Source organism: Papio anubis, chromosome 4 (genome assembly GCF_008728515.1).
Source record: "Papio anubis isolate 15944 chromosome 4, Panubis1.0, whole genome shotgun sequence".
Taxonomy (NCBI): Eukaryota; Metazoa; Chordata; class Mammalia; order Primates; family Cercopithecidae; genus Papio; species Papio anubis.
Window position 1 is genome coordinate 31,046,772 of NC_044979.1, and position 24,114 is coordinate 31,070,885.

At 37.4% G+C, this 24,114-nt stretch overlaps 1 pseudogene across 1 annotated transcript; it reads right to left on the reverse strand.

Annotated features, from left to right (window-relative positions):
- Positions 1-17,720: 17,720 nt before the first annotated feature.
- Positions 17,721-19,996, reverse strand: LOC101010442 (annotated as a pseudogene). The gene has a single exon (XR_004183126.1). The product of XR_004183126.1 is annotated as a PRELI domain containing protein 3B pseudogene (transcript).
- Positions 19,997-24,114: the final 4,118 nt, after the last annotated feature.

Below are 24,114 nucleotides of genomic sequence, written 5' to 3' on the forward strand. Positions count from 1 at the left end.
TGTCAAACTGGAAGAGGTTCCCATTGGCTAGAGATGGGACAATCTAGCTTTATTAAGGACAGAAAGCTCAATGGATTGAAGCCCATAAAATATATTTAAATGAATGAGTTCATAATGATATATAATTATTGACAATATTCAGCAGATGACAAGAAATTAATTCATTATCTTGGAACCACCCACCCCATTTTTTAAAAGGAAAGAATAAGCATTTACTATATGAACAATACAAGTGGGTACACTGGGTAACTAAATAGTAGATAAAATAAAACATCTACTTATAAAAAATATTCCAGCTAATAAATAAAGACAAAATGTAGAAATAGAATTTTACTACTCCCAATGAATTCATGGATCTGAATGATGTGCATTAATGGCTGCTGACATCACATGAGAGACACAATAATTGCCTCCAGACTTACCAAAGGGATTTAACCTGAGTCTAATCAAGAGTCTGTTCCCAGCTGCTAATTTGCAGGAAGCACAAAGGACAGAATAATATATTGAACCATGAGTCCGCACCATGAATCTGCAACCAGTGATATCCAGAGTGTGGGAAACCAAGTCAAATGATATATGACATCAAATAGATAAAATGTAAGAAAAAGAAAAAGATGGAAGGGAAAATCTGTAGATTAAAAGAGACTTAAAATAGCTAATAAAATATTCAAAATGGGCAAGACTAAACTATTGAGTCCAAAGATACATGCATGCATGGACAATAAAACAAACGAAATAAAAGGCAGCAATTTTTATAATATGGAGATTACCTCTGGAGGGAGGGAGGAAGCTGTGATTGGGATTAGGATATGTGAAGGCTTCTGGAGTGGCTGGCAAAGGGCAATTTCTTTTAAAAAATATTTTACTTTTAATTCTTGTGGGTACATAGTAGGTGTATACATTTGTGGAGTACTTGAGATATTTTGATACAGGTATGCAATGTGTAATAATCACATCATGGAAAACGAGGTATCCATTCCTTCTACTATTTATCCTTTGTGTTACAAACCATCCAGTTATACCCTTTTTATTATTTTAAAATGTACACTTTAATTATTATTGACTGTAATCCCTCTGTTGTGCTATCAAATACTGGGTCTCTTTCATTCTATGTTTTTTGTTACTCATTGGCCATTCCCACATTTCTACCCCACTCCACTACTACCCTCCTCGGCCTCTGGTAACCATCCTTCTACTCTCTATCTCCATGAGTTCAGTTATTTTGATTTTTAGATCCCACAAATAAGTGAGAACATGCAATGTTTGTCTTTCTGGGGTGGCTTATTTTGGTTACCTTAATGGCCTCCAGCTCCATCCATGTTGTTGCAGATGACAAGACCTCATTTTTTCTTATGGCTGAATGGTACTCCATTGTGTATATGTACCACATTTTCTTTATCCATTCATCTGTTGATGGACACTTAGGTTGCATCCAAATCTTGGCTATTGTGAACCGTGCTGCAACAAACATGGGGGTGCAGATATCCCTTCAATATACTGATTTCCTTTCTTTTGATTATATACCCAGCTATGGGATTGCTGGATCACGTGGTAGCTCTATTTTTAGTTTTTTGAGGAACAAAAAGCCAAAAAATCCCTGTTTTCCAGAGTGGTTATGCTAATTTACATTCCCACCAACAGTGTACGAGGGTTCCTTTTCTCTACATCTTCTCTAACATTTTTATTGTCTATCTTTTGGATAAAAGCCATTTTAACTGGAATGAGATGATATGTAGTTTTGATTTGCATTTCTCTGATGGTCAATCATGTTGAGCACCTTTCATATGCCTGTTTGCCATTTGTATGTCTTCTTTTGAGGAATATGTATTTAAATCTTTTGTGTATTTTTAAATTGGATTATTAGACATTTTTCCCTGCAGAGTTGTTTGAGCTCCTTATATATTCTTGTTATTAATCCCTTGTAAGATGGGTAGTTTGCAAATATTTCCTCCCATTCTGTGGGTTGTCTCTTTACTTTGTTGATTGTTTTCTTTGCTGTGCAGGAGACTTTTAACTTGATGTGATCCCATTTGTCCATTTTTGCTTTGGTTGTCTGTGCTTGTGGGATATTACTCAAGAAATCTTTGCGCATTCCAATGTCCTTGAGAGTTTATCCAATGTTTTATTGTAGTAATTTCATAGGTTGAGGCCTTAGATGTAAGTCTTTAATCCCTTTTGTTTGATTTTTGTATATGGTGAGAGATAGGGGTCTACTTTCATTCTTCTGAATATGGATATCCGGTTTCCCCAGCACCATTTATTGAAGAGATTGTCTTTTCCCCCAGTGTACGTTCTTGGCTCCTTTGTTAAAAATGAGTTCACCATAGATACGTGCATTTGCTTCTGGGTTATCTATTCTATTCCATTGGTCTATGTGTCTGTTTTTATGCCAGCACCATGCTTCCTACATCTCTGTAGTATAATTTGAATCCAATAGTGTAATTCCTCTAGTTTTGTTTTGTTTTGTTTTGTTTTTTTGTTTGTTTGTTTCGCTCAGGATGGCTTTGGCTATTCTGGGTCTTTTTGGTTCCGTGTAAATTTTACATTTTTTTTCTATTTCTATGAAGAATGTCATTGGCATTTTAATAGGGATTTTATTGAATCTGTAGATTGCTTTGGGCAATAAGGACATTTTAACAATATTTATTCTTCCAACCTATGAACATGGAATAGCTTTCTTTTTTTGGTGTCCTCTTTAATTTCTTTCATCAGTATTTTATAGTTTTCATTATAGAGATCTTTCACACCTTTGTGTAATGCCTAGGTATTGCATTTTTATTTGTGGCTATTGTTTTTGATTTCTTTTTCATGTTGTTCACTGTTGGCATATAGAAATGCAAATGATTTTTGTATGTTGATTTTGTATCCTGCACCTTTACTGATTTTATTGATCAGTGCTAACCATTTTTTTTGGTTGAGTCTTTAGGTTTTTTCAAATATAAGATCGTATCATCTGCAAACAAGGATAATTTGACTTCTTCCTTTCCAGTTTGGATGCCTGCTATGTCTTTTTCTTGTCTTATTGCTCTAGCTAGGACTTCCAGTACTATGTTGAATAACAGTGGTTACAGTGGGTATCCTTGTTGTGTTCCAGATCTTAGAGGAAAGGCTTTCAGTTTTTTCCACATTCAGTATGATACTAGCTGTGGGTCTGTCATACATGGCTTTTATTATGTTGAGACATGTTCCTTCTATACAGTTTTATTTTTTTGGCAGTTTTTTTTTCTTTAAATCTTAAAGGGATGTTGGATTTTATCAAATGCCTTTTCAGCATCAATTGAAATGATTATAAAGTTGTCATTCTTCATTCTCTTGTTATAATGTACCATATTGATTGGTTTGTGTATGTTGAACCATTATTGCATTCCTGGGGAGAAATCCCACTTGGTCGTGATGAAAGCTCTATTTAATGCAATGTTGAATTAAGTTTGCTAGTATTTTGTGGAGGATTTTTACATCAATATTCATCAGCGATATTGGCCAGTAGTTTTCTTTCTTTGATGTGTCTTTGCCTAGTTTTGGTATAAGGGTAATACTGGCCTCATAGAATGAGTTTGGAAGTATTCCCTCCTCTATTTTTTGAAATAATTTGAGTAGGGTTGATATTAGCTTTTTAAATATTTGGTAGAATTCAGCAGTGAACATTAGGTCCTGGGTTGGGTTGGGTTGGGTTGGGATGGTTCTGGTTGGTTTGGTTTTTTTTTTCTTTTGTTTGTTTGTTTGTTTTTTTTACCGGGAGACTTTTTATTATGGCTTTGATCTCATTACTTGGTTATTGGTCTGTTCAGGTTTTGGATTTCTTCATAGTTCAATCTTGGTAGGTTGTATGTCTCTATGAATTTATCTGTTTCCTCTTGATTTTCCAATTTATTGGCATATAGTTGCTCATAGTAGCCACTAATAATCCTTTGATTTTCTGTGGTACCAATTGTAATTTCTCCTTTTTATAAATCTCTTTTTAAAAATTTGCATCTTCTCTTTTTTTTTTTTTTTTTTGAGACGGATTTTCACCCTGTCACCCAGGCTGGAGTGCAGGGGCACAATCTCCGCCCACTGCAAGCTCCGCCTCCCGGGTTCACGCCATTCTCCCGCCTCGGCCTCCCGAGTAGCTGGAACTACAGGTGCCCGCCACCAAGCCCGGCTAATTTTTTGTATTTTTAGTGGAGATGGGTTTTCACCGTGTTAGCCAGTATGGTCTCGATCTACTGACCTCGTGATCTGCCCGCCTCAGCCTCCCAAGTGCTGGGATTACAGGCTTAAGCCACCGCGCCCAGCCAAGTCTTCTCTATTTTTCTTAGTATGCCTGAAGGTTTGTAAATTTTTTTTTTCAACTTTTCACTGGTTTCAGTCAGTATCTTCTTTTTTTATATATATATTTCATTTTCATGTATTTCTGCTTTGATCTTTATTATTTCTTTTCTTCTATTAACTGTGGGTTTGATTTGCACGTGCTTTTCTAATTCCTTAAAATGCATCATTAAGTAATTTATTTGAACTTTTTCTTCTTTTTGATGTTGGCACTTATAGATGTAAATTTTTCTCTTAATACTGCTTTTGCTGTATCCCATAGGCTTTGGTATTTTGTGTCTTCCTTGTCATTTGTTTCAAGGAAGTTTTAAATTTTCTTCTTAATTTCTTCATTGACCCACTGTTCATTCAGGAGTATATGTTTAATTTCTGCATGTTTGTATAATTTCCAAAATTCTTCTCGTGTGGCAAGTTCTTGAGCTGTGTCATGGTTGGTTGTAAGAGTGTTTGCTTTATAATATTCACTAAGCTATGTATTTCTTGTGTGCTATTTTCTGTGTCTGTTTTGTTTTATTTTATAATATAATGGTAAAGGAAATTCCATGTGGCTATGCTTTCTAGAGTCTAACCCACCCTATCAAACTTCACCAGGAGCCTCTGATGCAGGACAGGCAAGCCCCAAATTTGAGGCTTATCAAGTGAGGTTTCTTGGCTTTGCCCATGAAAGAATGTGAGGGTTAGCCAGTGGTGGTAAACAGCAACTTTTGGTGAAGTGACAGTGTATAGCAGCAGCAGAAGCGCTGCTCCTTGTGGAGCAGAGCTACCTCATAGGCAGTAGATACCCAGGGTAGCAGCTCAGAGGCAGCTCTGCACTCATGTTTATACCCCCTTTTAATTATATGCAAATTAAGGAGCATTTTATGCAATTGCTAGGATGAGGGTGGTAACTTCCAGGTTGCTGGGCCCTTACCATGGAAAGGAGCAGTAACTTCTGGGTGTTGCTATGGCAATGGGAAACTGACATGGCACAGTGACAGGTATATCTTATGGGGAGGTGCTTCCACTCTGGGTCCGTTTTAGTTAATCCTCAACTTGGTCCAGTGTCTGAGCCCCACCTCCAGAGTCTAGTCCTGTCTCTTACCTCACCTCAATCTCAAAGTGTTACTTTTTCCTCAAATGCCATTCTTTATTTGTTTTTCAAGATCTCAGCTCAGGCACAAGCCTAATACATCGTGGTTTGCTAGGGGACAAGTCCTAATTTTCCTGGAGTGTTCCCTTTCTTTCTTGAAAGTGTCTCTGTTTGGGCAATGAAGTATATAGTATAGCCACCCTTCTAATAAATAATGCTATCTCCTGAAACTGGATCCTTTCCTTACTCCTTATACGAAAATTAATTCAAGATGGATTAGAGACTTAAATGTTAGACCTAATACCGTAAAAACCCTAGAGGAAAACCTAGGTAGTACCATTCAGGACATAGGCATGGGCAAAGACTTCATGTCTAAAACACCAAAAGCAACGGCAGCAAAAGCCAAAATTGACAAATGGGATCTAATTAAACTAAAGAGCTTCTGCACAGCAAAAGAAACTACCATCAGAGTGAACAGGCAACCTACAGAATGGGAGAAAATTTTTGCAATCTACTCATCTGACAAAGGGCTAATATCCAGAACCTACAAAGAACTCAAACAAATTTAGAAGAAAAAAACAAACAACCCCATCAAAAAGTGGGCAAAGGATATGAACAGACATTTCTCAAAAGAAGACATTCATACAGCCAACAGACACATGAAAAAAATGCTCATCATCACTGGCCATCAGAGAAATGCAAATCAAAACCACAATGAGATACCATCTCACACCAGTTAGAATGGCGATCATTAAAAAGTCAGGAAACAACAGGTGCTGGAGAGGATGTGGAGAAATAGGAACACTTTTGCACTGTTGGTGGGACTGTAAACTAGTTCAACCATTATGGAAAACAGTATGGCGATTCCTCAAGGATCTAGAACTAGATGTACCATATGACCCAGCCATCCCATTACTGGGTATATACCCAAAGGATTATAAATCATGCTGCTATAAAGACACATGCACACGTATGTTTATTGCGGCACTATTCACAATAGCAAAGACTTGGAATCAACCCAAATGTCCATCAGTGACAGATTGGATTAAGAAAATGTGGCACGTATACACCATGGAATACTATGCAGCCATAAAAAAGGATGAGTTTGTGTCCTTTGTAGGGACATGGATCCAGCTGGAAACCATCATTCTTAGCAAACTATCACAAGAACAGAAAACCAAACACCGCATGTTCTCACTCATAGGTGGGAACTGAACAATGAGATCACTTGGACTCGGGAAGGGGAACATCACACACCGAGCCTATCATGGGGAGGGGGGAGGGGGTAGGGATTGCATTGGGAGTTATACCTGATGTAAATGACAAGTTGATGGGTGCTGACGAGTTGATGGGTGCAGCACACCAACATGGCACAAGTATACATATGTAACAAACCTGCACGTTATGCACATGTACCCTAGAACTTAAAGTATAATAATAATAATAAAAAAATGCTATCTCCTTTCTGTCCGGATTCAGACTTACTGAGATATAGCCCAGAAACCCAACTGATAGAAAGCAAGATTTCAGCTTCATAACTGATACAGCTGGTGGAGAATGAAGCTGTAGGTCTTGTTAACATCTTACCCCAAAATTAGGCAGATGTACCACCTAGACACAAGCAGCACTGAACAGCATACCACCACTGCCCTCCACCCAGTCTGCAGTGGGGCCACCTCATAGAACAGCAGAGGAATGAGTAAGGGAGGGTAGGGGGCAAGAAAGGCCAATAGTGTTACTCTGCAGTGCTTCCCCTGCATGGAAACGTGAATCTGTGGAGAAGAGGTTTCCTCTGCAACTGTCACACATTTAAAATGAGGGCAGTTATGTGTATGGTTTTTCTACAGCTCTGTTCCATGGGTCACTTGGGTGCATTGAGCAAGTGCACAGGTTGGTTTAACTTGGACTGGGATTTTGTTAGGTGACTGCTAAGGTCTAATATCAACCAACCATAACCTATAAATTTATTTGTCTCAAACTAATCAACCCTATAAAATATAAACCAAGGCGGGGGCGGGGGGAGGAAGTCAAACATTGGCCTTTTTTCAAAGTGATAGTGGTATTGTGGTTATGTCAAAAAGAGATACTATCTTTAGAGATGTATAAGGAAACAGTTACGAATGAAATGGTAGCATGTCTGGGATTGTCTTTGAAATAATCTAGTGGGTGGTCACATGGTGGCTCACATCTATAATATCAGCACTTTGTGAGGCTGAGGTGGGGGAATCACTTGAACCCAGGAGTTCGAAACCAGCCTCGGCAACATAGTGAGACCCCCATCTCTACAAAAACAAAAATCTAGTGGGAATGAGACTAGGTAAAACAAGATGGTCTATGTGTTAATAATTGTTGACACACCTTTTATATTTTTAAAAGCAGTCATCCATATTGTCACATTGCTGAAGCACAATAAGGATGATGAAGGCTAAGAAATATCCTTGGACTGAGTTGCTAGGAAGTCACTAGTGACCCTTAAGAGAGAAGTTTTGTAGATTTTTGAAGAGTCAAGAGAATGGAAGTGTAACCTGTATTTCAAGTCTTGAAGGAGCGAGAAATTAGGAAGTCAAAGAGCAAAGGACATAGAACTGCTGACAATAGAAAAAAATAATGTGCACTGTCTTTCTTCTTTATTTCACAAATGTACACAAAACAAATTTAGAATTCTTTTTAATGGTAGGATCAAATTATACATTATCACAGAGGGAAATACACAATTAGTAAAATGAAGAAATATTTAAATACTAAAAGTACTTACTTCGGAGTTTACTAGGGTTTGAACAATCATTGTTCATTTCTTTAACTTTTCACTTAAAAATAATTTCACACTTACAAAAAAGTTGTAAAAACAGTACAAAGGATATCTGCAAGCCCTTTGCCCAGATTCCCAAAAGCTTATACCTTACCCAAGGATAGTAAAATTATCAGAATCAAGAAATTAGCATTGATACAGTACTATTAATTAGTGCATATCAAACTTCAGCAAACATTCCATGAATTTCCTTTCTGGTACAAGACCTAACCCAGGATTCCATGATGGATTTAGGTATCATGTATCCTTGGGTCTTTTAATCTGTGCTAGTTCCTTGGTCTTTTTTGTTTATGTGTCTTCCATCAACTTTGACACTTTTTGAAGAGTATTGACTGACCAGTTATTTTGAAGAATGTCACTCAGTTTGAATTTTTCTGATGTTTCTTCATGATTCAAATTAGGTTATGCACCCTTTGGCAAGAAGACCATAAAATTGATATTCAATGCATTATATTGAGAAGCACATGATATCAACTTATTCCATTACTGCCGATAACTTTTAATCACTTAAGAGGATTCTACCAGGCTTTTCCAACAAGTTATTCTTTTTCCATGGTGATTAATATGCATCTTATGGAAAGATACTTTGTGACTCAGTAAACTATTCTGTATCTCATGAAACTTTCACTCAGAAATTTAAGAATTTATCAATTATTCTTGTCTGAAGAAAAATGATTACTGTGATGTTTGCCACATTGATTTTCCATTTTCATCATTCCTTTGTCTAACATCTGTAAGTTGGAAGCTTACTGTGAGAAGATTTTACTTGTTTATTTATATCATTGTGGGCCCTTGGTTTCTTATTTAAGTCTATGGGTCATAATCCATTACTATAATTTTTTCTTATTGTTACTTAAATTTTCTCAAATCTGACCACTGAGAGCCCTTCTAAGTCGATTGCTGTGTCCTTTTGACATATTTTAAGTTGTTCCCACTTGAAATAAAGACACACTAAAAACATTGGCTTAAATGCTGAGAAGATAAAATCCAGAGACTTCTGGAGGCTCATCCCTTCCGCTTTTTCACCAGCTTGGAAAGAAGCTGATTCTTCAGAAGAATAGGCTATCCAGAGGCTGACCTCAGGACAGTTCCCCTTTCTAAGAAGGCCATCTCCTTTCCATGAAGTTCCCACTGTTTTACAGGTGTCTAGAGCTTTCCTGGCCCCTTTCTGTGCTTTGTTAACTACGTAAAGTGGCACAGGCGTGGGGTCCTTCCTCCAGTGTGCTTTCCATGGTATGCCTGGATATTCATGACTCGAGATTGCCTCACTGCAGGATAGCAAGAGGATGGAGCTCATAACCTCTGATGCTTCTTTGACTGCTTTTTCCTAAAAATCTTATTTTATATTTATATCGTGTGGTGTCCATGTCCTGTTTTCACAACAGATCACAGAATGCAACCCTATCATTTAGATTATACTTATGTAATAATTTTAAAGAATATTATAATTTTCCCCATGATGAAATTAATTATTGTGAGTACCATATAGACTAATACATACACTTACTCTCTGTAAGTTTTAACAAAATTATGTGTTATTTTATACTGATTTACAGTATTTCTATGTTTTAATGGTGTAAAAATGAACTACTACTTAAACACGATATTATGAATGATTAGAAAATGGATGAAAGTGACAGTAAGTTAACAATTATTCTAAGTATAATGTACAATGAAAAATTAACAAGTCCAAATTAAGTTTTTAGGGTATTTTACATTAGATTACAGTTATGCATTGCTTAATGACAGAGATATCCTCTTCTGAGAAATGCATCATTAGAAGATTTTGTCATAGTGCAAACATCATAGCGTGTACTTACACAAACCTAGCTGGTACAGCCTGCTACACACCCAGGCTGCATAGCTTATTGTTCCTAGGCTACAAACCTGTACAGCATATTAGTGTATCGAATACTGTAGGACACTGGAACACAGTGTAAGTATTTATGTCTTCATCCATATCTAAACATAGAAAAGACATAGTAAGAATACAATATAAAAGATAAAGAAATGGTACACCTGCCTAAGGCACTTGCCATGGAAAGAACTTGTGGAACTCAAAGTTACTCTGGGTGTCAGTGAGTGAGTGGTGAGTGAATGTGAAGGCCTAGGACATTGCTGTACACTACTGTGGACTTTATAAACACTGTATGCTTAGGCTACACTAAATTTATAAAAATTATTTTTCTTTCTTCAGTAACAAGTTAACCTTAACTTATTGTCATGTGTTTTACTTCATACATTTAAAATTTTTTCTAACTTTTTGACTTTTGCAATAACACTTAGGTTAGAACACAAACATATTGTATAGCTGTACAGAAATATTTTCTTTCTTTATAGCCTTCTTCTATAAACTGTTTTCTATTTTTTAAAATTTTAGGGGTCCAGTGTGACAGTTTGCATTGTAATCCCAGTACTTCGGGAGACCAAGGTGGGAGGATTGCTTGAGCCCAGAAGTTTGAGGCTGCAGTGAGAGCTATGCTTGTGCCATTGCACTCCAACTTGGACAAAAACATACTGTAGCCTAGGCCTACACAGGATCAGGATCATCAGTATGACTGTCTTCCACCTCCACACCTTGCCCCACTAGAAGATCTTCAGAGGCAATAGTACACATGGAGCTACCATCTCCTATGATAGCAATGCCTTCTTCTGGAACACACCTGAAGGATCTGCCTGAGGCTGTTTTGCAGTCAACTTTTTAAAAAACAAGTAGACATAGTGCACTCTAAAATGATGATAAAAAGTGTTGTCTAATAAATACATAACCCAGTAGCATAGTCATTTATTATCGTTATTAAGTGTTATATACTATACACAATTGCATGTGCTATGCTGTCATAGACTGGCAGTGTGGCCCATTGCTGACTGAAACATCATCATGTGGTGCATGACTGTAAGTTCAGGTATGGGCTATAAAGAAGCAAATATCAGTACAAATTTACACATTTTTATGACAAAATATTTTGTTCAGTTTAATTGCTTTTAATTTTTTAAGAATTGAGAATGATCATATTTTCTGAGGTCTTCCTTTAATTTTTTGAGTGACTTCTAGACCCTAATGGATATGTTGTGTTACTGCAGGGGTATTCTGTGAGGGTGGAGCTTGAGACTCTTGGCGTTTAAAAGGGGGCAGGGATTTAAGGTGAAAGGAGGCAAAGAGATATGCTAAAAGGGAAAGAAGGAAAAAAGGAAAGACAATTCAAGGAGGAAATTTTAACATCTATTCAGAGTCAAAATCATATTTGGCTCTGATTTGGCAACTGAAAATAGAGAATCTCAATTTTTGATTAAATTATGTAGTATATGCAGTAGGATGGGCTGGTGGGGTGAAGAGTTGATGCTCTGAAATGAGACCAACCTGGGTTTAGTTCCAGTGCCACCACTCACGAGCTGTGTGACATTAGACAAGTTCCTGAACATTCCTGAGGCTTGTGTAAAATGACAATGTTTGTTGTAAAGAACTTAGCACAGTGAGTAGACCATAATAAACCCTCTGTTAAGTGTGAGCTATCACCATTGTCTGAGATCAAACAATGGGGCCGTCATTTAATTATACACTTAATATCAGTCTGAGACTATTAGGATGAAAGTGATGCCAATGAAAATGATCAATAATTTTGCGGTTTTACAGAAACATGGAACAGGCTCCATTTATGTACATAAATGAATCTGAGACATTAAAAGCTCCCTGCCTGGGGCATTCTCAAGGATCCTGCCTCTCATATATCATAATTAAATCCATTGTAACCACTGAGCTGAAGCTGTGGACTCATTAGTTCCTGAAAGTTGACATTTAAAAACTGTGGACGGAGCTAATCTGAGGGTGGAAGAACACTGTATGGAGGTAGTACATGACTATTGAGAAAAAGGTGTTACCTTTTCTCACACACAGTTTGACCACTTGAAGTTCAAATGAATGTGGGTTGATTGAAAATGCCTGATGGTGTCATTTAGCTGTTTCTTAAAAAGGTTTTTGAAGACTTTAAGCTGTAACATTTGAGCCTGTGGAGCTAAACAGATGCTTTCAGGGACTTGGTGTGAGTAATGTTCTCCTATTATAGCCTGGGTCATAATTCATCAAATATTGCTGTAGTGGCCTGGAAGAGGCAACGTATCCCTTGAGTGTGCACAGGGGATGTATTCTAATGCTGGAAGATCTGGTTCAGTAACCAAAAACATATTTAGAGCTAAAAATGAAAATTCCAATGGGAAATCCCATGATTTAAATAAATGTTTGGGCTGGGCGCAGTGGCTCATGCCTGTAATCTTAGGCTTAGGGAGGCTGAGGTGAGAGAATTGCTTGAGGCCAGGAGTTCAAGATATGCCTGGGCAGCACAGAAAGACCCTATATCTACAAAAATAAAGAAATTATCTGGGCATGTGGTGCCTGCCTGCAGACCCAGCTACTTGGGAGGCTGAGGTGGGAGGATCACTTGAGCCCAGGAGGTGGAGGCTCCAGTGAGCTATGATTGCACAACTGCGTTCCAGCCTGGATGACAAAGCAAGACCCTGTCTCTAAAATAAATACACAAACAAATAAATTTCTAGAGGATCTGCTTCAAGTTAGCTAATCATCAGCTCCCAAGATGTTGATGCCATTTGTGCTCAGAACAGAACGAAGCTCTTGTGGGAACAGAATTATTACTAATTTTAATTTTTCAGTATAACCATTAGCATCTTTGCTCCAGTCGTAGAGCAGCCGAGTCCTGGTGATATGGGTTATTTTTGTGCTGTTGGAGATGACAATGTCACACTTGTTTTAGTGTATTTTTCACATTTTTCCATGAGTTGCCTGAAGTCATTCATTTAGTGGGTTATTGCCTTGGATTGTGTTTAACTGCTCTCAAGACTTCTGGAAATATTTGAAGCACGGGACAGGTGTGGCCAGCCTAGCCACCTTCTTATTCTTATCTCCACAAATGATCAGACTAGCAGTTCAATTAAGAGAAAATGCTTCCTAGCAAACTACTAGCCTGTTTGCTGAATGAGGTACTGTGGCATGGAAAATGGGGCCAGCCCTTGCAGTATTTTAGTTTAATTCACCTGCCTAATATGAAATAAAATCTCCACTTGTCATCATTGGAAAGTAGAGAGAAGAGGGCAAAAGCAGGAAGAAGATGTCGAAGACACACCAATAAGCAAGCCATATTCTCTAACTTCTGACCCAAAGACCATCACTTTGCTAACAAGAATTTTCAATGAATTGCACCAATTCTTCCTTCTTATTCTATTTTCTTGGTTTTTTCTTTCAAATTTTATTTTAGGTTCAGTAGGTACGTGTGCAGGTTTTTTACAAGGGTAAATTGCATGTTACTGGAGTTTGGTGTACAAATGATCCCATCACCCAGGTAGGGAGCATAGTACTGGATAGTTTTTCAACCTTTACTCCCTCTCACCCTCTCATCCTCCCCACTCTAGTAGTCTCAGGTTTCCATTGTTCTCATGTTTATGTCCATGTGTACTCAATATTAGCTCCTACTTATGAGTGAGAACACGTGATATTTAATTTTCTGTTCCTGCCTTAGTTTGCTTATGATAATGGCCTCCAGCTTCATCTATGTTATTGCAAAGGACACAATTTCATTCTTTTTTATGGTTGCATAGTATTCTATGGTGGGTATATACCATATTTTCTTTATTCAGTCCACCATTGATGAGCATCTAGGTTGATTCTATGTCTTTGCTATTGTGAATAGTGCTGTAATGAAAATTTGTGTGTGTGTGTGTGTGTGTGTGTCTTTTTGGTAGAATGATTTATTTTCCTTTGGCTAAGATTGCAGTGTCAAATGCTAGTTCTGTTTTAAGTTCTTTGAGAAATCTCCAAACTGCTTTCCACAGAGGCTGAACTAATTTACATAACAACCAATAGTGTATAAGTGTTCCCTTTTCTCTGCAACCTTACGAGCACGTGTTATTTTTAGAGTTTTTATTAATAGCCATTCTAACTGGCATAAGATGGTATTTCATTGTGGTTTTGATTTGCATTTTTCTAATGATTACTGATGTTGAGCTTTTTTTCATGTATTTGTTGGCCACATGAATGTCTTCTTTTGAGAGGTGTCTGTTCATGTCCTTTGCCTATTTTTAAATGAGATCATTTGTTTTTTGATCATTGAATTTTTAAGTTCCTTATAGATTTTGGATATTAGACCTTTGTCAGATGCATAGTTTGTGAATGTTTTCTCCCATTCTGTACGTTGTCTGTTTACTCTATTGATAATTTCTTTTGCTGTGCAGAAGCTCTTTAATTTAATTAGTTTCTACTTGTCAGTTTTTGGTTTTGTTGAAAATGCTTTTGTGGACTTAGACATAAATTATTTCCCAAGGTCCATGTCTGTAATGGTATTTTCTAGTTTTTCTTCTAGAATTTTAATAGTTTTACATTTTACATTTGAGTGTTTAATCCATCTTGAGTTAATTTTTGTATATGGTGAGAGGTAGGGGTCCAGATTCAATCTTCTGCATATGCCTACCAAGTTATCCCTGAACAATTTGTTGAATAAATAACAGAAGTCAATTTACCATTGCTTTTTATTGTCAATTTTGTTGAAGATCAGGTGGTTATAGGTGTGGCTTTATATCTGGGTTTTCTATCCTGTTCCATTGGTCTATGTGTCTGTCTTTGTACCAGTACCATGCTGTTTTGGTTACTGTAGCCTTATAGTATAGTTTGAAATCATGTAGTAAGATGCTGCCAGCGTTGTTCTTTTTGCTTATAATTGCTTTGGCTATTTGGACTCTTTTATGGTTCCATATTAATTTTAGAATCGTTTTTTCTAATTCTGTGAAAAATGACATTGGTAGATAGGAATAACAATGATTTTGTAAGTTGCTTTGGGCTTATGGCCATTTTAACAATATTGATTCCTCTAATCCATGAGCATGAAATGTTTTTTCATTTGTTTGTGTTATGTCTGATTTATTTCAACAGCATTTTGTAATTCTCATTGTAGAGATTTTTTACCTCTTTGGATAGCTGTATTCCTAAGTTGTATTAAAAAATTGTTTTTCTGGTTATTATATATGGGATTATGTTCTAGATTTGGCTCTCAGCTTGAATATTATTGGTGTATAGAAATGTTACTGAGTTTTGTACATTGATTTTGTAACCTGAACCTTTAGTGAAGTCATTTATCAGTTCTAGGAGACTTTTGGCAGATTTCTTGAGGGTTTTCTAGGTATAGTATTGCATTGTCAGCAAAGAGAGATAATTTGATTTCTTCTTTTCCTATCTGGATGCTTTTTATTTCTTTATTTTGCCTGATTGCTCTGGCTAGAACTTTCAGTACTATCTTGAATAGGAATAGTGAAAATAGGTATCCTTGTCTTGTTCCAGTTCTTAAGGGGAATACTTCCAGTTTTTGCCCATTCAGTATGATGTTGGCTATGGGTTTGTCGTAGATGGCTCTTATTATTTTGAAGTATGTTTCTTTGATGCCTAGTTTGTTGAGGGTTTTTAACATGAAGGGGTGTTGAATTTTATTGAAAGTCTTTTCTGCATTTATTGATATGATCATATGATTTTTGTTTTTAATTCTCTTCATGTGGTGAATCACACTGATTGATTTGTGTATGTTGATCTAACCTTGCATCCTGGGGATAAAGTGTACTTGATCATGATGAATTAACTTGTTGATATGCTGCTGGATTCAGTTTGCTAGTATTTTGTTGGGCCAGGTTTTAGTATCAGAATGATGCTGGCCTTGTAGAATGAGTTAGGGAGAAGTCCCCCTCTCCCTGATTTCTTGGAATAATTTCAGTAGGATTTGTACTAGCTCTTTGTTGTATGTCTGGTAGAATTCAGCTGTGAATCTGGTCCAGGAATTTTTTAGCTGTTAGGTTTTTTAAATTACTGATTCAATTTTGGAACTTGTTATTGGTCTGTTCAGGGTTTCAGTTTCTTCCTGGTTTATTCTTGGGAGGTTATGTGTTTCCAGGAATTTGTCCATTTCTTCTAGGTTTTCCAGTTTATGTGCATAGAGGTGTTAGTAATGGTCTCTGAGGACTTTTTGTTTGGTGGGGTCAGTTGTAATGTCATCTTTGTCATTTCCGATTGTGCTTATTTGGATCTTCTGTTGTTCTTTCTTTGTTAACCTAGCTAGTGGTGTATCATTATTATTTATTATTTGAACAAAACAAACTTTTGGTTTCATTGATCTTTTTAATAGATTTTTGAGTCTCAATTTCATTCAGTTCTACTCTGATTTTGGTTATTTCTTTTCTTCTGCTAGCTTCGGGGTTAATTTGCTCTTGTTTTTCTGGTTCCTCTAGATATGATGTTAGGTTGTTAATTTGAGATCTAACTACTTGATGTATGCATTTAGTACTATAAACTTTCCTTTTAACACTGTTTTAATGGTTTTCTAAAGACTTTGGTGTATTGTATCATTGTTTTCATTAGTTTCAAAAAGTTTTTTATTTCTGTCTTAATTTTGTTCGTTACCCAAAAGCTATTCAGGATAAAACTGTTTAATTTCTATATAATTGTATTGTTTTGAGAGATCTTGATATTGATTTCTATTTTTTTTTGCACTGTCATTTAAGAGGGTGGTTAGTATGATTTCAGTTTTTTAACAATTTATTGAGACTTGCTTTACAGCCGAGCATGTGGTTGATCTTGAGTATGTGCCATATGCAGATAAGAAAAATGTAATTCTGCTGTTGTTTGGTGGAGTATTCAGTAGATGTCTATTAAGTCCAATTAGTCAAGTGTTGAGTTTAAGTCCAGAATATCTTTGTTAGTTTTCTGCCTTGATGATGTGCCTAATGCTGTTAGTGGGGCTGCTGAAGCCTGCCACTATTATCGTGTGGCTAAGTTTCTTTTTACGTCTCTAAGAACTTGTCTTATGAATCTGCGTGCTCCAGTGTTGGGTGCATGTATATTTAGTATAGTTGAGTCTTCCTGTAGGACCATTTATCATTATGTAATGCCCTTCTTTGTCCTTTTTGATCATTTTGGTTTAAGGTCTTTTTGATTTGATATAAGAATAGCAATCCCTGCTCTGCTCTTTTTTTGTTTTCTATTTGCATGATAGATCTTTCTCCATCCCTTTGCTTTGAGCCTATGGGTGTTATGTGTGAGATGGATCTCTTGAAGACTGCAGACAGTTGGGTCTTTGTTCTTTATCCAACTTGCTACTCTATGTCTTTTTAATGGGGCATTTAGCCTGTTTACATTCAAGGTTAATGTTGATAGATGAGGGTTTCATCCTATCATTATGTTGTTGGCTGGTCGTTAGGTAAACTTGATTGTATAGTTGCTTGCTAGTGTCAGTGGGCTATGTAGTTAAGTGTGCTTTTCTTTTTCATTTAAAAGAAAGTTTTTATTAACAAAAGTTTTTCTGAATCTGCTTTTCAACTTTAGTATTAAATAGTCCAAAGGTTTCATTTATGAACACTTAATCCAGTTTAGTCCTCTTAAATATATTTGCTTGCTGTGTATTTATGTTTAACAGGTAAAAGCTATCAATTACCAGCTATTTCAAAAAAGGTAACTAACTACACTGGAAAATGAAAATTTATAGAATTGTATCATTAGATCAGAGTTTAAAAAATCAAAGGATAAGGATTTGTTTAAAAATTTCTTATCTTTAGGGCATTACACCTTTTTCAGAACAGGTGTAATTTGCAGAAATTATACAAGGTTGATTTTCACCAAATATCAATTATTTAGTGATTTTTTTTAGCTGAAATGTTATTTCACTTGTAAAAACTATCTCTGGCTACAAAAAAGAATCAGAAAACTTATTAAATTTAACCTGCTTTTACAAATGTCTTAAGAATTCTTAAGCTAAACAATTTTTAAGTAGAAAAATGATTGTTTAAAATAGTTTGTTATGCTATTGCTGTGGTTTATGTATATATATTAACTGGTTTCTTTGATAGGAAACATGACTAGAAGTTTATCACACATTAAGCACAGTAAAATAAAGGCAAGAGCTAATCATCTTGTAGCTAAAATACTCTCTATGCAACAATTGCAAATGTCAAAGCTATTATTTAGTGGTTGATAATTGCCTGCTACAAAATATAAAACTAAGTACATTTACTGAATGGTTTTTCAATTTGAAGTTGCCCTCTGACATCCCAAATAAGGAATCCCCATAAATAAAAGCTGCAGTACAATTCACTTAGTGGTTAGTTTCAGGCCAAGCTTCCGCCCACCATTATCCTTGTTCTTCCCCACCATCCCCAAATCCTGCAGTGGCACTGTATTATTAAAAACATTAAGTACCTGGGGTTTATGCTTCAGAGCAAGACATCATTTGAGTAACTTCAAATGATATACAGCTCCTTCATGTAAAAAAGATGTTTTTTGGTCACAATTACTTCAAAAAGTGATTATATTCAAATAATCTGACATATCATACATTAGCAATTACAAAACCATGATTTTAACACATGAAAATTTTTAAGTTAGGCAAATGTGAAATGCTAAAAGATGTGAACAGCTGTTCTTCTATTTAAGTTAGAGCACTGCAAAACTCAGGTAATGACTTTATTTTTTTTTTCAGTAAACATAACCAGCCCATGGTATAGCATACTAAATCACAAAGTACAAATCCAAGGAAGTTAATACGTTTACTAGGATACAAAACTTTGGCAAATCAATACAGTACTCTGTAATGAAACCATACTTTTGTTGGAGTCTTGTTACTTTAGTGATAATTTTCACTCCAAAAATATTTAAGTGCCAAATCAAAACACTGGTTTTGAATGGTGGTTTATAGCACGACAAGTTATTTTACTCAAAATATATTATAAAACTACACAATTTCTCCTTTTAAGTGAGTTCCCTTGAGCAAGCTGTTGAAGTGTACAGCAGCAGGGCAATGGGCATCTATAGGAGGTGACTCTGCTCTGTTCTGGGGTTGGTCCAAAGTCAGGTGGAGTTCCAATATATGAAAAGCTTGAAAATTCTACCTTAAGGAGATTCAATATCAATACCAATTTCCAAGGAGTTCTTGTTGAATTTTCACAGAAAGACTGGAACCCTCAAAATCAGATAGTAATTTCAAACAACATTAATTTCAGATGATCCCTTTTATTTAGAGGCCCTGAATCCATTTTGATCAAAAATTACATAGACTTACACCAGCTTATCAAAAAAAAAAAAAAAAAAAAAACTACCTAAACTATAGTTGTATTTTTAAAATAACAAATAAATACACAGTCAGCTTGGAGAGACCTGGGCTACCCAACGTTATCTACCAACTGTCAAGATTACTTCTCTGCAGATGCTGCTGCTGCCATTGGAGTCCTTATGCTTCCTCTTGCTGAGGCTGTCAGTTCCTCAATCTCAGCATTTAATTTATATATTGCCCATTCTATTGCTTCTCGACCTTTACTAGCATTTGAGGATATCATACTTGCCATCAGTTCTTCAAAGTAACTGCTGAGGCTAATTCCTTTCATGGTGATTATGGCTTCTTGAGTCAAAATAGTTTTTTCTGGGTCCTGAGGATATGGTTTGTATATAAGTCACTCATCGACTGAAACCATATTTGTAAATGAAATATTAGTAGATTTAAGTTCCATTGGTTTCTCTACAGGATCAACTACAGAATGTTCTTGCGTGTATGTTTTCGTTCTTGTTGCACCAATAAGAGACTTCACAATGGAAGGCAGTCCCCACTCTGTGCTGAGAAGTCTGTGGCTGTGTAACTTTCCAGAGGGATCTATATGTCTGCCCAACACATCAACTCCAACCACAGTTGGTTCATAGGGTTTGGGTATTTCTGCATTGCCGCTGGTGTAACAGTTTCCCACGGGTGGTCAAAGACGTGCTCCAAAGTCCAGATCTTCATGGTGCCGGCAGCCTGAGTGATGTCCAGGTGGTGCCAGGGACAATGAGGCACAGAGGCTACACTGGCCCCTGCCCCCCGACACCCGTAAGTGTGTGTGTGGTTTTTTTGATGGCAGAAATCTTTCTTTTGTTGCCATATTTAGCACTTCCTTAAGGACCTTATGTAAGGCAGGCCTAGTGGTAAAACATTTCCATATTATTTGCTTGTTTGAAAAGGATTTTATTTCTCCCTTGCTTATGAAGCTTAGTTTGGCTGGATATATATGTGAAATTCTTGGTTGGAAGTTCTTTTCTTTAAGGACACTGAAAATAGGCCCCCAATCTCTTCTAGCTTGTAAGGTTTCTGCTGAAAGGTCCACTGTTAACCTGATGGAGTTTTCTTTTTAAGTGACTGGCCCCTTTTCTCTACCTTTAAGATTTTTTCCTTTCCTATTGGTCTTGGACAATCTGATGACTGTGTCTTGGAAATGGTCATCCTGTATAGTATCTTGCAGGGGTTTTCTGAATTTTTTGAATTTGCATGTCAACCTGTCTAGCATGATCAGGAAAATTTTTGTAAATTATATACTGAAATATGTTTTCCAAGTTGCTAACTTTCTTTCCTTCTCTTTCAGGAATGTCAATGAGTCATAGGTTTGGTCTCCTTACATAATCCCATATTTCTTGGAGGTTTTGTTCATTTTTAAAAATTCTTTTTTCTATATTTTTGTCTGCTTGCATTGATTTGAAGGAGCAATCTTCAAGCTCTGAGATTTTTTTCCTCAGCTTGGACTATTCTGTTATTAATACTTCCATTGTATTCCAAAATTGCTATAGTGAATTCTTCAGTTCTAGAAGTTCAGTTTGAGTCTTTCTTAAAATGGTTATATTATCTTTCAATTCACGGATCATTTATGTTGAATATGGTTGATTGACTTCAACTATAAGTTGGAGTTACGGATGTTTTCAGATGGACAAGCCTTAGTATAGCCCTCCTGAGCTGTGTCCTCTAGCCCTAGGTCTCTGGGACCATCCCCATGCCTTTGCCCTCTGGCCCCTCTAGGTTGAGCACTGGCTGTATTGAGGTTGGAGGGTTGAGGTGCTCCTAGGTCACTGGCAAAAGTGCTCTGTTGGTGGCTGCTGGCTAAAGTGCTGCATCAGGAATTGCCAGCAAAAGCACTCCAGCAAGACAGCTGGGGGACCATTGGTGAAAGTGCTCCAGTAGAGCAGTGGGGGCCACAAGTGAAAGTGCTATGGTGGGGTGGCAGGGGCCACCAGTAATAGCACAATAGTATTGGTGATTAGCAAAAGTGCTCTGGCAGAGCAGGGGAGGCTTTACTGTGTGCCTGATTTCATGGAAGTGGCTAGGCAGGGACCCTGGAAGGGACCAGTGGATGGGTGGGTGTGTGTGTAAATCACAGTTACCTTGGTTCCATGGGAAAGACAGCCCTGCTTGCCAGGTCAAGCAGTTAACAAAGGTCAGAGCCACCTAGAGGAGTATGGAGAGCCTTGTGGTATGTCCGTATTCCTTTGCACCTCTTTGTACACCAAATTCCCCAGGTTCCGTGCAGACAGGATCTCTGTCTCTACTGACTCTCCTGGTAGTTTTCCCTGCCAACTTAAATGCTCCTAGGGGCCATGCGATCTCCTGCAGCTAGGATCCCAGCCATCCATGGTAAGAGTCGGCCACTCTGCAGTTCCCTCACTCACCCCTTCCTTGGGAGCTTTCAGGGGCAGGAATGAGACCCAGCACTTGGCAACCTTGTGCATGGTTCCCAGCTTCCTCCCCCTTCAGCCCCAGTATCTGCATCATTGCTCCATCCACTTTCAGTGCATTCTCTCATAAGATCTGTTTGGAATATGCCATGCTACTCTGGCCTCTCTTAGTCAGAGAAGCTCTTCCTGGCTGGATTTAGTCAGCCACCTGTCCTTCTCCATTTTTATCCCCATAATATCCTATTTTCTATCTCTCTTTCTTCTGAAGTTTTCTGATGACTGTAAAAGGAATAAAAAGAAAAAGATAATTGGATGGAAACTTAATTTTTTCATCCCCTCCAAAAAAGAGAGGGAAATGCTAACTTTGTAACTTCCAGTTTTTCCTCCGATCAGGGAGATCAGAGTTATTACCTTAGGGGAGAGACAAGTGAAGAAGACAAATTCTTGACTTTTAATTTCCAATAGTTTAATAGTTTCTTGATGTCTATGGCAGAGTCAGAGACTTAAATTGGATAAGTTCAGGTTTTTGAAAGAGAAAATGTATTTTGATTTCCCAAAGCTTAAGAGACTGAAGGATTCAGAGCACAATGTTTATACAATAGACATTAGAATGGGAAGACAGTGTGAAGTGACAGCTAATTCTTCCCCTCAACGGGCCTGGAGGTAGATGCTGATATGCATCTGAGGGAAGTGCTCCACCCTCAGCCTCCACCATGGACCAGCAGCAATAATCATATCCAACCCATGTAGTACTTACTATATGCCAACCAGTATTCCAAGTGGACATATTTTAATCCACGTGCTCTTCTCAAAAAACCTTATAATGTAGATCCCATTTTGTAGATGAGAAAGCTGAGGCACAAAGGAGTCAAGAGATAGGCCCAAAGTCTCATAGCTAGTCAGTGGCAGAGCCAGTGTTTGCACTCAGGAAGTTTGACTCTAGAGTCCTTGTTTAGCAGTGACCAATCCCTGGGTGAGGTTGAGAGAAGGCTCAGATTGACCTGGAGGGTTCCAAGAGCAGGGAAAGAATTGTGCTTGCTTTGTAGGTAAGGCCTGAGGGCGCAGCGAACCTCATGGGCACACTGAAGCAGTAGCGGAGCAGAGAGGACAATGAGGCAAATCTAGGTGAGAAGGGCTCTGGCAATTCTGAGCCTCCTGCAGCTTAGAGAAGAGCCCACAAGAATTTTCAATGTCCCTAGTGGGTTGTGGACGTGGCTGAGAGAGGTTGTGACAAGGGTTTCCAGTCAGGAGCAGCATGGAAAAGCCAGAGGACACGGTGGACCCAAGCACACCGGCAGAGGATGCTATGGAGATAGAGACTATTGACAAAAGACCAGCAGGTGAAAGTGCTGTCATCAGATGCCAGTGGAGAAGCTGCCTTACTTCTCAGCACCATGATGCATGCAGTTCCCACAGAACTGCACTGACATCCCAAAACAATGAAAGGGAAAGCATGAAACCCTGAATTTGTCTAATTTTATCCTTGAAGTGACTGAAGAACCACTAATTTGAATTAATTTAAATTGGGGGTGTTTAACTTTCCTGTTACAGAGAAGACTCAGAGCTTGAGATAGAAGTTAAGCTTGATTACAGAAAAAAGTAAAGGTTCTATTTTTGCACTTCTGGTTATTGGCTTGTGAAAACTGTATTCAGTACATAATTCTACTTAAACCATATAAATTCAGCATGAGAAGCCACCATATGAACTTTCTGTTAAGTTTTCAAATATAAAAGTGCTTGGTAGCTGGCCTGAGGAGATGAGATGGACTCTCAATCCTTTGTTTCATGGTTCTAGTGCAGACACAACTCCTTGAAAAACAATTTCCACTCAATTACATTCACGTTGCCTAGGTTGGAAGCAGTAAAGGGAAATGAAGGACATTTCAGTGCCAATGTTACATTGGTTACTGATACCAAATTATCTCTGGATTAGGAACATCATGGTCCATATTGTGGCAGTAAAAGAACTTCATACCCTAGTTATGGATGAGGCTAATGGGTGGGTTTATAGACCTTGTATTCCCCAGAGTGCCTTATAAATCTATGAGTTTTTCCCAAGTGCTCCATTTTACATTTGGATCCTTGAAAGAGCTGGAAAATCAGATGAATAAACACGCACACATGCTAAGAGCTACCTGGTTAATTATGCATGGCAGGAACTATACTTGTTCCATTTCTTTTTTCTGTTTATTTCATAAAGTTTTTAAAACATTTTTGTCAGAGAAACACTTTCTGATGCAAAAGGGGCTTCTATTTTTTGAACAGAGGGGGACAAAAATCCCTCAATAAGAATTTATTGGCCTTGAAAATAAGTTTAAATGGCCAAAGTGGGTTTGCAATCGGCTCCTAAACAAAGAACAAGCAGATTCTTATTGTTGCTGCAATCATTTAATATTTTTTGTGAATCATCAATGCAAAGAGCTC